A 15,365-nucleotide genomic window follows, 5' to 3' on the forward strand; every position below is an offset into this window, starting at 1 on the left:
TATTTACTCGTGAAAGACACAGAGGGAGGCAGAGACATAGGCAGAGGGAGAAGTAGGCTCTTTGCGAGGAGCCTGATACAGAACTGGATCCCAGGACTCCTGGTCCACCACTTGAGCCAAAGGCAAATGCTCAACTACTGAGCCACTCAGGCATCCCTGTCTTTCTTGTTTTATGTAAACAAAGGCTATTGCTAGTGACACCTCAGAGGCCAAAATCTGCAAAAATTGGTGGGCATGGGTTGAGCATTAAAAAGCTGTGAGAGCACTCGCCATCTCAAGAAGACTCTCGTGGTAAGGATAACTTGGTTATGAAATAGTTTAGATGGACACTAGGTCACCTACCAACCTCAAGAAAACTTCTATGCAACAAGAAACTCTGTAAAACATGGATGATGCCCAACCTCACAGCACACAGCCCGTCCCTTTAGGGTATTAGTTGGGCTTTGAGAAACCCAAACTTTCAGCTGATGAAATCCTTAAATTCTAAACAGTCAAGTCTGCTACCTTCCAGCACACCTGCTTGTTTTATTTCTAATAACTATAATCCTGGAAGTTGGTAGATATCTAGCAAAGTGAAAAAGATGTATTGAAAATAACCGAGAATTAGAGTGGCCATTATGGGAAATGTTCCAATTAGACAAGATGTTTACTTAAGAGGTACACTTAAAAATAAGAGTTCCCAAATTAAATAAACATAATAGGATGGCTGTTTTAATTCATATGTGGAAGCTTCCAAAAGCCTTGAAGATTCCAAAAGAGTCTTGTTGAAAGATTCATTACAAAAAGCTAATAAAATTAAAAACATAAGAAGTACCTATGGAAAATGAAAGAAGTACTTAGTACTTAGAAGTACTAAGTTACAGGTTTATTTTCTGATTCATTTTCAGTTCTTGATTATTTGGAGTATTTTTCTCTAATTTATGAATGAATCATTTCTTCCATAGGTATTGAATTCTGGACTATGTAATATGTTTAGCAAAGCATTGTTAGGATAATTCCCAGGGAGAAATTTGGTATTACAACAGTCAACTGCAGTTAACTGTTGGCTTACTTTTGGTATTCTTTTAAAACAAAACCATGAAAGAAAGTTGAGTTATTATGGAGAGAAGAGAATTGAACTTCTTTTTTATGATGGAGAAAGTTGGGAAAATTTTCCAAAGCATTTAGAATAATGTTGTTCAGAATGTTTTTGAGTACCTGATATGTATCAGGTATGAATTAGAAACCATGCAAAAATTTCTCATTTTTGTTTATTAGTGAAGAGGGAAATGGGAAAAACAAAAGAAAACAACAGCAACAATAATAAGAAAAACATCCCCCACAAAGTGACTAGGTTGGCTAGGTGGCGAAACAGCTGGGCCTAATATACATAGTGGTGGCAAAGTAAAATTGTACAGTAAATTTGGGAAACAGTTTGACAGTTTCTTATAAACTTAAACATACACTTACGTTATGTTCCAGGAATCTCACTTTTAGATATTTACTCAATGAAATGCAAACATGTTCACATAAAACCTAGCAAGTAAAGGTTCATAGTAGATTTATTTATAATGATTTTAAACTGATAACCACCCAAATGCCATTCATGTGGTGAGTCAATAAGCAAACACACTGTGGAATGTCTAAATAAAGAGAAAACCTTATTAAACATACAAAATCATGGATGAAAACACAAGTGTATCATGCTATTTGAAAATATCCAGACTCCAAAGTCTATATCCAATATGACTCCATTGATAGGACATTGTGGAGAATGAAAAACTAAAGGAACAGGAAATATCAGTGTTGCCAGAGGTTGGTAGTTGAAGAGGTTTACTACAATATGGCACAGGAGAATTTTTGGAGTAATTCAACTGTTTTGTATCTTGATTATGTTGGTGGCCATATGACTGTGAGTGTTTTTCAGAACTTGCAGCACTTAACACTAAAAATGATAAATGATAAATGTCATCGTATGTAAATTAATTTAATAAAAATGAGAAAATGTTGAAGGAAAAAAAGTCTGGTACAGAGTCTAGTGAACAGATGTGTTACTTCCGTGATTGCTATACTTATAGAATTAAAGATTATATGACATGCAAAAGAAATGGATTAATCCTAACAATACAATACTCAGTTAAAAAAGTAAATCTCTAAAAATTCTTATAGCATCATAGCCATTTTATAAAGTCAACGAAAGCTAAGCAGCATTTTTTCCTTTTAGGAATTCCTATAGTTAAAAAAAAAAAGGAATTCCTATAGTTGTGACTCGTTTGTGTGAGTGTACATGTGCATGCTTATATGTGTGTGCATGAAGTAAGACAATGGTCTACATAAGATACAGGATTGTGGTTTCTTTTGGGTGGTCAAAGGGCAAGAGCATATGCCAGCTTCATTTTCATTAGTGGTGTATATGTTGAGTATTTCCCTGTGGTAAACAGTAAATATGTTACTTACTTTTATTCTATGGATGAAATATTGTATGATAAAAATTTTAATAATAAAATAATAGCTTCTTATTGACAGCACATGTGTAGATACTTCCAGTATCTTTTATTATTGAATACTGAAGGACTGGAATCAGAGACCTTCATTTAAAATTAGTCTTTGTTGTGTTGTCTTGTGATGTTTCACAAAAAATTTAGTTGACTTCAATAAACCAAACTTTTTTTATAACAAAGTAACAGGTATTAACAGGTATTTAAACTTCTTAAGAAGAAAAAAATATTAGTACTAGAGTACCTAAGGTTTCTAATTACTTGACAAATACAAATAATGCATTTTCTGTAATGGTCTTAAGAAGTTAAATTCTACTATGGCAAAACAGTGGAGATAATGATAATAAAGAACTTCATTATCTGAAAATTCATTTTCTGATTTTTTAATATTTTTCTCAGTTATCCTAATGTGTTAAATTAAAAAATCATATTTAACTGAAATATTTGAGTTCATATCCTCATGAGATGTTTGCCAAGGATCAAATTCTTTGTTCACGTTAAAAAGAGGAAATAACTTCAGGCATAAGATAGCTATGAATATAAAATAATTCCTAGGGAAATATGCACATATTACTTCAAATTACATTTCAAGATTACAAAATCATGGGAAAAAGTTGCCTTTTGGAGTTAGGTAGTTTTTCCTATCCCAGTGTTTTATCAGGTCTAAGTTATTTTTTCTTCTTCTGTGCTCTTGTAAAACTTAGTCAAAATCATGATTCAGATAGAAGGAAACTAATGTGCTTATGGCAAGAACTGCAATTTTCTCAAAAGTGAGCAAGCAAATTGGATTATTAGCACTTAGAAAATGTATGAATATTCCACTCCACTATGGCTTTGTCTTCTGCTATTTGTGGAGAAATACTCTTAACGCAGATTATTTATCCTGTTAAGAAAATAATTGGTACACTTGAATACTTATTTTCTTTCACAAGAAAACAGTATTATTAGGCCAAAAAAAAATGTAGATTCTTTGCAAATAGATTTTATTTGTTTCTCTCTGTTTGTTATTATAATAAACATTTGATATACAAATTAAGCATTTTGAAAAAAATGTCTAGAAGAGATTATAATTGTTTTAACGGGAGAAATTTTCAAATTCCAAAGAATTAGTTTTTATATCCAAAATATTGTTTCATTTCTAAAAATTTTCCTTAAAAATTTTGAGTGATTTAATATGACTGTTAATAGTATATAAAATGTGGTAATTTGCAGATGATATGGTTATATGCTTATAAGTAATTTAATTATATTTAAGAGAAATGCAAAAGTAAAGGCACTATTTTTCAGAAATAAAATGTTGCCTCAAATATTTTTACAAGCCAGATAAAAATTACTTTTGGGATTTACACTGAAGAAGCTAGATAATTACCTCTATTCTTCGATGCAATTTTGTATACTTAATTATATGCAATTATTTTCTATTATTATAAATGTTTCTCTCCTCTCTCTCTCTCTCTATCTCTCTCTCTTTTACTTGAGAAGGGGGCACTTTAATAGCCTCAGAATTCCATGACTTTTAAAGCTTAAAAAAGACAAATCAGGGTGCCTGAGTGGTCCAGTCAGTTGGGCCCCTGGCTCTTGGTTTTGGCTGGGGTGGTGATCTTGGGGTTATGGTATCAAGCCCCTGGTTGCAATCCACATTAGGTGTGAAGTCTGAGATTCTCTCTCGTTTTGTGTCCCCCTCTTCTAAAATAAATACCTCTAAAAAAAAAAAAAAAAGACCGATCCAAACTCTTTGTTGCCTTCTCTGAGTATGATGTCTATACCGAAGAAACAGAAGCATATTTATGATTCTCTTAGTTGTCCACAGTGACATAACTAATTAAACCAGTAACTGACAGTCATAAATGCTTTTCTGTTAATTGTTGGTATTTTTGCAATTCCCATGTATAATATTCAACAGAAAAATTGAAGCACTTATGGCTAATTAAGAAATAGATCTTTTTTTTTTCCATATGTAGAAGGGAAAGAATATAAGAAGGCCATATCTAGCATAGTATCAGGACTTGAGGAAAATATGGGCTTTTACCATAAAGTTAATTAAAATAAGGTCAAAATATTAAAACAAAAATCATTGTAATCACTTAAATTAGGTTTGCTTTACATGTATATTTTTCTTCTATAAGCAAATTGGGACTTGAAACTTATAGCTCATTTAAGTGTCTCTTATAACTATCCCAAAACAAATCTGAAATACATATTTAGTAATTTTGGAGTTTGTCATAGATCCCAAGGTGTCTAGTCAACTCAGATTTTTCAAGTCTTGTGGAAAAGAAGAATTTATAGTGCCAAAGAGCTCACAGGATGGGTTTGGATCAGAAACACTTCAAAACAAAAAGATAATGTTGTCAGCAACAATTTATTTCTTAAGTTTGCCTCCAAATCCCATTTTCCCAAATAGATTTGGATGAGATCAGAGAGCTTGGTTCTCAGGAAGGTGAGGGTTATAGGAGGCAACTTTGGAAGTTACTATAATTAAAGGATTTCAAAGAGTACTGTAAAATCCGCAAACTCTGAGAATAGCTTGGTGTGAATTTTTTAACCCATGTGGTATAGGGAATGTCCAGGAATAAAATATAATAATGCCAAATTCTATGACTATTGGTCTCTGCTTTAACTTATATGTGATTTCTAATCATAAAACCCTGTAAGATCAGTGTACCTTTAATATGCTTATCCAGCCTGTAATAGAGGAAACTGCTTGGAAAAATTCCCCACTATTTCATGATGTTTGTTTAAGTGAACTAAGTATTACCATTGTTTTTAGCAAAGTAAATTTTCCAAAGGGAAAAAAAAGTCTTCATATTAAACACAGAGAAAAATTGTATTACTGAGATTCCAGCATAGAAGTTGAGAGTAGTTCTATTTAAAAAAAAAAAAATCTGGCTCAATTTTGTATCAAGGAGAAAACTTTCTGATTCTGCCAGCTAGATTTAGAAATGACTGCCCAAAATGCTGTGAAATGCTAAAATAACGGCTGAGATATACAGATTTCCTAGAAGTCCCTGGAAATTAATTTATAGATTTAGGAACACCAAAGTCTGTGACCCAAGAAGGAATCAATTATAGTACTTGACATCCAGCCCTAGGATCATTCCAAATTTGTCATTGAAACAAGATGCATTCTTAGATGGAATCATTTATCTCTGACATTCAGAGTATAATAATAGCATAAAGACCATGAAATCTCACTTTCCTACAGGAATTGCCTCATGCTAGGCATTGTTCTAAGCACTTTATATTATTATCTCACTTACTATTTTCTTCATTTTCCAGGAGAGGAAACTAAAACACCAAGAGAATGAGAAAGTTGCCCAAGAGGTCATAGCTAACAAATGGCAACGCTGTGCCATGATCTCAGGCTGGCAACTTTCAGAAACTTGAGTTGTAATCAATGCACTACTCTAACTTTTAACAGAGGAAGTAACATTCCTGGAGTAAGTTTTCAAGATTTCCTATCTTGTAACATTGAAGTTCAAGTGCCCAGTAATGAATACAAAAGCACACTGTAGCCTTTTGTATATTTTATGGTAAAGTAAAATAACTCTATATTCTAGAACTTGGGTTGTCATCCTCATAGAAAATGAGAAAAATCATTCAGCTTGAAGCCACCTACAAACTTTTATAACCTAACACACCAAGATGCCTTTAGCCTTTATTCCCTTACAAACAAATAACATTTATTAGATATGCATTAAATTACTATTGAAGAATAACAGTGATTAGTGAAAATAATGCCTCTTTTTATTTTCCTGTAGAAGCCCAGACTTCACTGACCTGAAGAAAAAAATCTAGCTTCATAATAAGAAGTTCTGGTATGTAATAAGAGGTGCCTACCTAGGGAGTTAAACCAATTAGCACTTAGAATCTAGACTGATGAAATTCCAACTGGTTGCAAACACTCTTTAACTCCTCTTTTTCATTTTTTTTCCTCTGAAGACAAAATGGTAGCAATAAATTGAGGTAAAGGGCATAGTTGTGATAATGTTCTGTTCAAATTCATTTGGCCATTTAGGTGGAGTTCTTTTATTTAAATTCGGTTTTGGACTTTTGACATTTCATTCCCTTGCTTTTCTTTCCAACACTCAACAATATAGACATCCCAAAATAATTCTAGGTAGACATTTATAGTGCTTTTTCTACTCTAAATGTGCTGAGCCCTCATGGTTCCTTTTTTGAACTATACATATTAATATAATTTATTTTCAATTTGATTTTCCTAATAACCAATTAACAGATTTCTGGTCTGTTTTAGATCTGCCTTTCAATCATAATCAAAGGATTATTTTTTTAACTAGGAGAAAAGCTGCAAAATCAACTTTAATTTGGATTATATTCAGTGAAAAACTTTGTGAATGTGACAAATTGATTTTATGGATGTATAATCATTATTAATCATCTTTCTACTTTTCATCATCATTGAGCAGCCAAATTAATCAAAATTTCAGAATATCTCTGCCAACTAAAAATAAATTACAACTTTTACTAATGTAAAACTAAACAGGTAATTTGAAAATGTATGTATAGATAGAGATTATACAGAAGTTTTGTCTTAATTTGAATGAAAAAAGGTAGTAGAAGTAATATACTTGACAACGAGATAGTATTATGTAGTTCTGAACAGCATATTTTTTGTATTTTTCCTTTATGTGCTAGGTAATTAAAATCCTTCATCAGTTCTCTTCGCCTTTATCACAGGCTCTTTTTATTTCACAGACCGTTTCCTCAACTTCATGGTGTTTTTGATCTAGTGGTTTATAACAAATTCCCAAAATACATTTGGATCCATTGTAACATCCAATTTCTTGCCAGAGTGAGTCTGACCTATCCTATTCTCACTTATTCTGCTCAGCTGTGTTATTTGCAACCTTTCCATTTCTGGTGTCAACAAATGTATAGAAGACAGAATGCCTCATAAGTGGCATATTGAGAATAAAGTGATGAACAGATATGATATGAAAAATATCAAGTTCCAAATAAATGTTAATGAGTGAAGCATGAGCTGTAAACCCATAAAAATTTCACATCAAACCAACTGGTTCTCATACTTGTTGCCCTCAAAGTTGGTTATTTACCAATACAGTGTGTAGGTCACTATTTTATAAGTACTGAATGATCAACATTAGCACAAATTAATAATAAAATTGCATCTGTTTTGCTGTCCCACTAATATAAGTTCAATTGTATTTTTGTATTGATTGACTGGCTTAACATTTTATACTACATAAGCATATATAATTTCATTTATTTAAAAAAAATTTTTGACAAAGTTTGTATGCAAAAATTTGTTATAGCTCATTCAGTATTCAGAATGATTTGTTCAGCAGGATGTGAAAATTCAGAAATAATAAAGAATAGAGGGTGCAGTTTGATATTCTTAGGCAATAACAAAGAAAGGGGAAATAGAATGGAGTCTCTGGAGCAAATAGTGAGTAAGTTCAAATACTGGAAGATTTCTGTTTGAACAAAACAGGATTGCAGTGAAACTTCATGCTTGAGTGAGTCCTGGTTTTAGTAGCTGCCTCACCTTACTTTTAGGCATGGTCACAATCAGCCTAATTAAACCACATTTTAATAATATAATTTGGTTCACAACCATGATTAACTATATCACTAAATGAAACTATTCTTTTACTAAGGAAAATAAAACTCACTCTGCTATGGCTTTCATAAATGGTATAGACTACTAACAATTAAGGAAGATTGCTACATGAATTATAATTCTTGCCTCTTACTACCAACCAGGAAAGGTAGGACCCTTTTCTGAAATAGATTGGGAAGGATTTCTCCCCCAAAAAAGGAATGGATTGGGAGTGGGAAACATAATTCTAAATCCCAGAGCCTTTGCCTTCTTTCTCTACCTACTCTTTCACCTGTGGGTGTTTTATAAGAATTGTCAATCCCTTTAGCTAGCTTTTTCCTTTGATAGCTTCAAATGAATATACAGGCTCTTTTAGTTTTAATGGAAATACTACTCATCCCTGCAGGGGAAAAGACAGGATAATAAAACATAATGAAATGAAAAAAATTCTGTTTCGGTCAGGACAGACTATGTTATGCTGTGACAACAAACAATTCTCTGACCTCAGTGATTTAAAGTTTAGGTAAATTCTACAAATCTAAGCAGTCATTGGAGAGACTACCCTTTATAGGCAGCTCAGTGAGCCGGGCTGAAAGAGACTCCACCATCTGGAGACATGTACCTAGAATATACAACTTTCTAGTTCTGTGAAGTTTGGTGAACCATTCAAACCTTAGATAAGTAGCAAAGTATAAGGTTATGTTAGCCTTTGTCATGTGATCAGAGTGGGTTGCCTATCAGATGTGGAGACACAGACCAACAATACAAGCTATTTTAACAAAAAGAACAACTTATTATACACACAGTAGGAGACATGATAGTTCTAGTCTAAGAAGGGCTGTCAAGTGCAAAGAAACACCTCTCTATTCAAATGCTGCCCGATAAAATTAAAATTAAAGGTTCTCTTTGTCATCCTCTTTGAGGAAAGGTTAAGGTATTAGGGTGAAGGGTATTAACATTCTCCTAGACTGCTTACTTTGATTCTCCTACTGCTTACTTTGATGACTCTTACTTTTATGTGCATCATACAATATACCTTCTCCACATTCTACTTATCGATTTTTCCAGTAACAGACAACACTTTTTCCCTGCCATCTACTTACCAGCTAACATGCATATACACACTTACACACAAAACTGACAAATATTTTGTAAATATAATCTCTGGACTTTGGGGCTCTGGCAGGATTGCTAGAATAGCCTAGTGGTTTAATTGAGAAAGGGGAAAGATTAAAATAAAAATGAACTACATCCTCCTCTTGTTTTTTGCTTTTTTTTTTTTTAAAGGTTTTATTTATTGAGTCATGAGAGACACAGAGAGAGAGAGAGAGGGAGAGACACAGGCTGAGGGAGAAGTAGGCTCCACGCAGGGAGCCCTATGTGGGACTCAATCCTGGGACTTCAGGATTACGCCCTGGGCCTAAAGCAGGCACTAAACCACTGAGCCACCCAGGCGTCCCCTCTTGTTTTGTTTTAAGGCAAAAAGCAACAAAAAGGAGTATCTAAGAGGCTTCTAGGAAAGGAACTCTGGCAAAGAAAGTCAGGCCTCTAGGATCTCTCAGTACAACTTATAATTCAAAGAAAGTTTGGGAGGGTAACTTTTAACTTGTAACTCAGAGTGGGAGTTTAGGATTAGCGGGGAGTATTAGGACCCTGGACATGAGCTAAACTCTATTGGTAAATTTCCCCAAGTGAGAACATTCCTTACTCTTGCATCCACCTGAATCAGGGCTCCCTGTAGCATCCAGTCTCAGATGCTGCCCAACAGATGGCTTACAACTGGTATGGGTTAGGAGACTCTTCATCTGTACTATAACTGGGGACACCTGCATGGAAGCCCTGTGGTTTGGTTGCCTCTACCTGGGTCTTCTGTGTCTGCCATTGATCATGTGCTTCATAATCTTACTATATACTTAATTAAGCACAAGCAGAGCACTAGATTTGAGAAGGGAGGTTACAACCTGCCAAACGCAATAATACCATATGGTAGTTGCAGAAAAGGAAAAAGAGGGAGTATATCTAGGTCACTTTTCAGAATGGCACACTTTAATCTATTCCTTGGGCCCAGATACTATACCAGTTACCTGGCTGGCAACAGCTGAAAATGAAGGCTGTCCCCAACTATTTAAGCCATTGTACATTCTATAGGACTTGCAAGTGTCCTGGAGTTAGTGTTAATATGAGAGTGAGGCTAATGCCTCTTGACATGGAGAATTATTAAGGACAATAGAAAAGTGAGTGGACTCATTGTAAGTGGGATGAACAGCTTTTGTTATGCTTCCTAAATAGGGAAACTGTGATAGTAGATCAGATGGAAAAATATCTTATCTATCTTATCTTATATATAAAACTACACACAAGATTTTAGGAGATAATGCTATTTTATCCAGTAGGCAGAGTCAAGGTACAAAATAACAGGGAAGGTCTAACACAAGTCCCTTGATTCAAACAGTATTTCTCAGTTGTTAAGTAAAAACACTTCATTCTAGGTTAAGAGGATCTTCGAAGACACAAAAAAGCAAGATCCTCCTTACTTATTTTATATTATTATTATTATTATTATTATTATTATTATTATTAAGCAGCTTCTTTGCACATGGGTTATGGGGCCTCACAGTGGAACTAGAGTAGATTAAATGAAACGGTGGCACTCTCTTTAGACACCCATACCAACTTTGACCATATAGTTGTTGCCCTGTCAACAAGGGAGTGGATAAAATAACTGATTTGTTAAATTTATTTTCTTTATCCCACTAGCAGAAGTTAACTGCGTCTACAATCTCCACATGGGAATACCTATGTTTTAGGTCCTCACTGTTATGATAAGACTGAATAAAAGGGGATTGAGTGGACTAGTTAGAAGCCTATAGAGAGGACATCCCTGGGGAATGGAGAGTGTCCATATGATCAATTTCCTGTGGTACGTGTGTAGAATAGTCTGTCAGGTAAAAAGACAGCTTTCCCATTTCCCAAAGGCATCTCTAATTTCTGATCAACAGCAACCTTAAGAGCACTTATAGTTTAACAAACAAAAATGGAAGGCTCTCCAATTCAACAATGGTACCCACTGGAGTAAAATATTCAATAAGAAATAAGAAACATGAATAAAGATACGTGATTTTTTTGGTTGTTGTTCCCAGAGACCACTACCATGAAATACACAGTTTGTCTCACTGGTACAGCTGAGGGGAATAGTTTATATGCAGCAAAATACACATATTCCACAAAATTTCAAAATTTCTCTAGGATGGTTCAGGCACAGCTTTTCATATTCAAACCTTGACAATAAGATGTAAGAGCAGAAAGTGTGTGTGGTCTTTGTGTTTGTATGTATGTATGCATGCTAGTGGCCATGGTAATAATATCAAGCTGAATATTAGAGGGAGTAATGGGTGATGCTACTAAATTTTTGAAATGCATATTAAAGAAAGATTAATTCAGGTTTGTTTTTGTTTGTTTGTTTGTTTGTTTTGCTAAAGACTGAATAAAAAGTTAGGGATAAGAGTCCTAAATGCTCTAGCATCATGAGGTTGAGATGGGTTTTCATCTTGAATATGCCAAGACAGTATAGATCTTGGAGATGAGGTAATTACAAAGGGTTCAGGAAATATAGCCGAGTGGCAGAGAGGAAGAAATAATTATACAAATTTTATACTCATGTCAAACTTGCTTCAAGGAGAGAGTAATTCTTTTGAAAATTTCAAAAGTTATGTCCTCAAGTGGCCTTGTCTAGCTAAAAGGAGTTTACTGGTCATACAGATCCAGGATCTGAGATGTTGCTGAGAGATCACCTGCTCTAGTATTACAATATGGTGATACCTTTACATATGGCTAAGGATCCCTGAGAAATGTTCTAGTCAGTGAGCTACTGAATGTGATTAACAAAAAGAGGCTGTTGAACTCTCCAAAAGGAGAAAGAAGTATAATTGGAATTTATAAACCACATTTAGGTGGTGAAATGTGTCCAAACATAACACGTTCAAGAGCTGAATCACATAGTTTAAATTATTTTTAACTTTTGTGTTAGAGTTTGTGATACAGTGAGTTTTGCTGAAATTACTGTCACCTATCAATTAAATTGGCCTTATGTTTATGTAATGTGGAATTGAAAACATACTTCACTAGGTTAATGAGAAAGTGTCTCCACACATCAAGGATTTTTAAATACTAGTTAAGGACGCATCAGTGAGCTGATTGACAGGTAGCACTTAGCCATACCTACCATAATAGAAACAAAAGAAGAATCAATGATACAATAAGAAACAATGTGGAGAAATAAAACTATTGCTTTTGTGTTCATATTCCCTCCCAATCATTGTCCTCTACTACCACTTATAACAGAAAAAAAAACACTGTCTATAATGGATTCCTTTCATCTGGGAGTTCTTTCTGTTTTGTTCTTCCATTTGAAGGGAGGAGATGTAATCACATGTATCTGTGACCATAAATTGGATTTGAATTTGAACTACTTATGGATGATTCTGTAAGAAATGAAGGTGATACCTTAATTGAATCTAAATCATTGTTCTCACCCATCCTCAAGCCTGAACAAGGCTTGTTCTCATTCATTGTTCATGGCTGTTTTTCAAACCAAGTTTTTTCACTTTCATATTTTACATTTGTTTCCTTATTCTTTGTGAAATTCTGAATGGAGCACCTATATTTTTAACATTTATTCATCTTTTAAAATGTTTATTGGAGTATAATATAAACTACTAAAGAGTGTGTACAAGAGTATAGTACACATACTTTTGACAAACTGATTTCATTGTGAAACTAGTAGCCTTGATCAAAAATCATAACCTCTTATAAGCCCTCTCATAGTCCCTTTGATTCTACCCTTTTCTTTTCTTTTTTTGTTTTGTTTTGTTTTGTTTTGTTTCTACCCTCTTCTAAAGCAGTATTCTGTATGGGATTCTACAGTATTTCTTCAAAATCATACATTCTTTTATGTCTTGCTTCTTTCACTCATCATAGTGCTTATGAGATCTACTCATATTGCGTGTAGTCCAAATTATTCATTTGCATGGTTGGAAAGTATTACATTATATGGATATGCTGTAATTTAATTTCCATTATAATATTACTGGGCATCTGAGTAGTTTCAAGTTTAGGGTCATTAAAATAGTGCTATCATGAATATTCTGGTACTTGTCTTAGGGTTAATATATGTTGTAAATGTTTCTATTAAGCATGTACTTAGGAGTATAAATATCAGGTTAAAACATATGGAAGTGTTCAACTTTATTTTCTTTTAAGATTTTATTTATTTATTCATGAGAGAGGCAGAGACACAGGCAGAGGGAAAAGCAGGCTTCCCACAAGGAGCCCAATGTGGGACTCGATCCCGGATTCCAGGATCACACCCTGAGCCAAAGGCAGATGCTTAACCGCTGAGCGCCCAGGCGTCCCTTAAGTTTCCACTTTAAAAGATATCATCAAGTTTTAAACTTTTCCAAAGTGATTGTACCAATATAATTTACCACCAGCAGTATATGAATATTTATCATTTCACATTGTTATGGATACTTGTAATTATCCTTAAAACTTTTATCTTCTAATGGCTATATGGTAGAAACATTTTACTTTTGAATTGCATTTTGAGCTACAAGTTTTGTTTTTGTTTTTGTTTTGTTTTGTTTTGTTTTGTTTTGTTGCTACAAGTTTTTTTTACAAAGGCTAGTTCAGTGTTGGCTCAGGTATTTTGGCACTTAGAGATTCCATAGGAATTATGTACTAATAATTTTTCAAATTTCTTATTTTCTCTTTAACCTAGCATTCACTTTGTAGTTTGTTAGTTACCAGATATGATGATTTTATTTGATTAATCTATTTGATTTCTAATATTCTAATTGATTTCTAATTTTATTGCAGTATGGTTAGGAAACATGGTTTTATGAAGTTTCTTTTGAATGTGAGATTTTCTTTTCTCTAGTGCATGGTTTGTTTTTAATACACCAAATGTATTCTCTATTTGCAATGCATAAAATTCTATAAATATACCAAAATTATTTGTGCAAGCCTAGGCAATTCCATGTTGCTGCTAAATAACTCACAACAACGAATACCAATTATCATAAGTTCGAAACTCACAGAATTAGTGGATATTAAAAGTGAAAGGGACGGTACAGACTTTGATTTTTTATTCTAAAAATGCCTTTTACCTCTTCAAATTTGTGGGCAGTACTGAGTCTGGTATTAATGTTTATTCCAGAATTGAAAATCTTTGCTGTAATAGGCCTGACCTGCAGTCCAGTTCCATTTGATGCATATACCTGGAGACTTGTTCTCTTGAGTTCAGTAGCCATCTCAAGCATGCAGTACTTTGGATCTCAAGATATAAGCAAATGGTAAATTGATTTATAATATATCCTGCTTCAGCTTAGAAGATACTCCATGATTCATTAAACTTGACTTTAATTAATGTAGCCTCTGTTAGTACAATTTGATTATTACACCTGTAAAATATATTTCTCCAAGCCACAATGTCCTACTGACATAATGAATGTATTTCATGTTGATCATATTTGTAATGTCATTGTACACCTTATAGTTGGAACGTTCTCTTACTGTTTATCTTCCCCTTTCTAAGTATGTACCTTCATCTCTGGGTAAGATCACCATTTTGGGGATCCCTGGGTGGCGCAGCGGTTTAGCGCCTGCCTTTGGCCCAGGGCGCGATCCTGGAGACCCGGGATCGAATCCCACGTCGGGCTCCCAGTGTATGGAGCCTGCTGCTCCCTCTGCCTATGTCTTTGTCTCTCTCTCTCTCTATGTGTGTGACTATCATAAATAAATAAAAATTATAAAAAAAAAGATCACCATTCTGCTCTTAACTTTTCTTATCTGTTTATTTTTATTTTGTCAATTAAGATGTGATCATCATATGAAAGATCATAGCAATACAACAGAAATATGATAATATTTCCACTTTTCAATGAATTATCTTCTGAGATTGTATTCTGGAATAATTATACGTTAAAGGTGCTCTGCACTGAAATGCCTACACCGTGCCTAACACAAATGCTCTCAAACACCAGCATAAACACACACATACTCCAGTGTTTTGGAGGGGAAACTACAGCATAGGAAACCAGCTCCCATGGTAAAATTTTGATTATGTGGGGAATGTGACTGACAAATCATATGCCTGACCTTGGTCATTTTTGAGTGAGATGTGATTCACAGAATATTAAATAATTAAGACTTTAGAGGTTATTGCACATTCACAAAGTAAAAACAAGCAGAAACAATAATATCATAATACATCCAAGTACATTCAGTTTTATAAAATTATAAAATTATAT

At 33.9% G+C, this 15,365-nt stretch overlaps 1 long non-coding RNA gene across 2 annotated transcripts in view; it reads left to right on the forward strand.

The window, feature by feature from the left end:
* Positions 1-14,836, forward strand: part of LOC140608045 (uncharacterized) — a 314,230-nt gene extending 299,394 nt beyond the window's left edge. Inside the window, exons 3-4 of one of the 2 annotated variants that reach the window (XR_012009992.1) lie at positions 6,236-6,292; positions 14,273-14,836. This is a non-coding gene — a long non-coding RNA (uncharacterized lncRNA). The remainder of the gene's footprint in view (positions 1-6,235; positions 6,293-14,272) is intronic. The other variant, XR_012009991.1, reaches the window with a different exon arrangement.
* Positions 14,837-15,365: the final 529 nt, after the last annotated feature.

Source organism: Canis lupus, chromosome 17, assembly GCF_048164855.1.
Source record: "Canis lupus baileyi chromosome 17, mCanLup2.hap1, whole genome shotgun sequence".
NCBI classification, from domain to species: domain Eukaryota; kingdom Metazoa; phylum Chordata; class Mammalia; order Carnivora; family Canidae; genus Canis; species Canis lupus.